Consider the following 3,422-nt stretch of genomic DNA (forward strand, 5'->3'; position numbering starts at 1 on the left):
GCTGGGGCACACTCCATATGTTTAAGGAGGAGAAGTAGCATAGCTATGAGTAACACCTGGACTTAGTCGCCTGATGGCGGCCATAGCAGGCTCTTTAAACGCACGGTGCTGGTTGGTTTTCCACCGGATACCATCTGGTTCTTCACCAGGTTATTACTCAGTGCCTGGGCTTAGTGCTCTTAGATGGCAGCCATTGCAGGCTCTTTAAACTCACGGCGCTGGTTTTCCACCAGATACCATCTGGTTCTTCACCAGGTTACTAAGCAAGAGCATTGCTCTTATCAGATGCAGAGTTGGAGCGGGGGACTCAATGTGCCTTTCAGGTGTGTAAGACAATAGAGAATGATCTTATGAGGATAGTATAATCCCCTGCACTAGTAATATCCTGATTGTTGGACCCATGGGTTTCCTCTGACTCTTCGTTTTGTAAGTTACACACTAACTTTTAACATTCACTAAGATTATTATTCTTAAAGGCTCAAAGATTTATAAAGGCTCAAAGATTCATTAACAATCAAACAAGCAATGATTTACACAGCTTCACTATTACTTGGAAGGGAATCACTAGGAAGGGCAATTTACACATCATAACAAATGTTCATTAGGAAATTAATTACACATCATAACAAATTTAACAATCAAACACTGATTTACACAAATTCACTATCAATTGGAATGGAATCATCTAACTTAGAAATCTATCTATACAGAAGCATCTAATCTAGAAGAAGCAGAAAATATAGAGGAATTTACACATAACAAATTTTCATTGGGAACTTACTGATTAACAGATTACTGATTAACAAGATAGTATAGGATGACTATTGAGAATAGATTGTCACGAGGGAAACCATAGCTAGAAACAGGTTTTCAGGTGTAAATGGGGCACCTGTAGTTGAGAGGATATGTTCAGCTTTGGAGGAGAGGGCTTTCAGACCTCCCCATGTTACCGGTATTGCAGATTTCTGTTGTTCAGTGTCCATCCCCAGGGGAAGGGGTGATTTCGGGTCGGATGGCGGCCCTTCAGTGTTCATCCCTGGGGGAAGGGGTGCCGGTGTCAGTTGCGGCTCTGGAGTCGAGTCAGATTGCTGCCACCGAAGGGGTGGTGGTGGCGGTTCAGAGAAGGGACGGGGCGGAGGCACAGGGCAGATTGTGCCGGCGCATGGGGTAGCCGCAGCGCGGGGCGCGTCCGGGACTCCTAGTCGCGGCCGGAGCACAGAGCCCGCTCTCGCCTGCCCAGAGCCTTCAGGCGGGGCCGTCCTGGGCGGCGACACCCCAGACGACTGGGCCAAGCCCGGGCAGCGGCAACCCGGGACTGGGCTCAGAGCGCCGCAGGAGGGATGGTGGCGGTGGTTCTGAGAAGGGAAGGGGCGGAGGTGCAGGGCAGAGTGTGCCGGCGTGCGAGGGAGCCACAACGCGGGACACGTCTGGGACCCCTAGTCGTGGCCAGAGCGCAGAGTCCGCTCTCACCTGCCCAGAGCCTCCAGGCGGGGCCGTCCCGGGCGGCGACACCCCAGGCGACCAGGCCGAGCCCGGGGAGCAGCAACCCGGGACTGGGCTCGGAGCACCATGGGAGGGATGGAGCAGGGGCCGCGCCACAGCCGGAGCGGGAATCCAAAGTGGACCTGTAGGAGACAAAACAGTCGCATACCCTCACCCCCAGGTTAATAATTCTGCAGGTCCTTGCCAGACAGAGGGATTTTGAGGATCTGTATAGAGGACCTGCGGGCGAGGTCGGGTGTCAGAGGGGATAAAATGTCGTTCTGCAGCAGTGCGACCATCTTTGGCAACCGATAAAAAATTAAAAGTAAAGAGAGCTTTGGCAAGTCTTTCATTTTGGTCACATACTCTAGACCCATCATCTTCCCCCTTTTGTTCATTTAAGAGCTGTTTGAGAGTATAATGGGCACGTTCAATTATGGCTTCCCCTTGAGGGTTATAAGGAATGCCAGTGGAATGAAGAATATTCCAAGTGGCACAAAATTGTTGAAATTTAGCAGAAGTATATGCAGGATCATTATCAGTTTTAAGGGCTTGGGGACATCCCATAGTTGCAATGGCTTGGGTGAAATGACGACAGGCATGAGTAGAACGTTCTCCAGAAAGGGCTGTAGCATAGAGAAACCCAGAATATATTTGCCAAATGAAAGCCTTTACTACAGCGGGGACACTTTCAGGTTGGAAGTTTAGTGTTGACATTTTTGTTTTTTAAACTGTGACAGACTTTCTTAAAATGTCCAGGTTTACCGCACCCAAAACAGGTGGCAGTGGATGGACGGAGAGCTGCCGCTAATACTTGTGCCTTATGAGTTTCTGTGCCAACATTTTGACATGCTCTAATAGCTTCTTCTGACACCTTATGCTGTTCAGAAGAAAGAGAGTTCCCCATAGTGAGGGAGAAACAGAAAATGAAGGAAAGAATGATAGGAAAGCTCCTGGCCTGAAGCCTGAAATCCCTTGGGAACGGTCAGGAAAGACCTGCCGCTCTGGGGCTAAAGCAGCCGGATCTGACAGCGTTCAGGAAAATTCCGCCTGCGGAAAAACCCCGCCGCTCTTGGGCTGTGCCTTTAAACAGCCTGAAACAGACGTCCAATACTCACCATCTAAAGGGATTGAGTGCGAGGGCGCCTATGCAGCTATACGGCGGTCTGCCCTCGGGGCACCATCTGTTGCAGCGGCGACGGTTGTTGGGGCGGTGAAGACAATAACCAATGCCACAACTCTTACAGAGAAGTGGGGCCAGGAGGGTCACTCTGAGGAGTCGAACCTCGGCTTCAGTCCCAGGAGTTTATTTTATAGTCAGTACAGCAAACAGTGAAGCAAATAACAGAACAATGGGCTTTGGGTGAATAACAATAAGTTTCGGGCAAGGGAGAAGGAATTCAGGTAAACAGGCCAATCAGTAACGGGACAGTAGGTTTGGGAAAACAAGTCGTGACAAGTCTCAACATGTTGGGGACAAGTCTCAACATGCTGTGCAGCATAGAGGCCTGTGGGAGCTGCAGTTGTCAATAGTGCAGCCGTGTTTAAATGGCATATATCCCCACATCTAGCTTCTTTTATTCTCTAACATGCATAGTACCAAGCAATATTCAAATGTTTATTTATTTTTATTATACTTTAAATGAAGGTTTACATAGCAAACTAGCTTATCATTAAACAATTAATACACATATTGTTTTGTGACATTGTTTGCCAACCCCATGATGTGTCAACACTTTCCTCTTCTCGACCTTGGGTTCCCCATTACCAGCTTTCCTGTACCCTCCTGCCTTTTCGTCCTTGCCCCTGGGCTGGTGTGCCCATTTAGTCTCATTTTGTTTTATGGTCCTGTTTAATCTTCGGCTGAAGGGTGAACCTTAGGAGTGAATTCGTAACTGAGCTACAAGGGTGTCTGAGGGGCCATGCACTTGGGGTTTCTC

At 48.8% G+C, this 3,422-nt stretch overlaps 1 protein-coding gene across 1 annotated transcript in view; it reads left to right on the forward strand.

Annotated features, from left to right (window-relative positions):
- TBC1D12 (TBC1 domain family member 12) overlaps positions 1 to 3,422 on the forward strand; it is a 143,739-nt gene that overhangs the window by 111,517 nt on the left and 28,800 nt on the right. The gene's annotated exons all lie outside the window — the stretch shown is intronic.

This window comes from Trichechus manatus, unplaced genomic scaffold (assembly GCF_000243295.1).
Source record: "Trichechus manatus latirostris isolate Lorelei unplaced genomic scaffold, TriManLat1.0 scaffold00007, whole genome shotgun sequence".
NCBI lineage: Eukaryota > Metazoa > Chordata > Mammalia > Sirenia > Trichechidae > Trichechus > Trichechus manatus.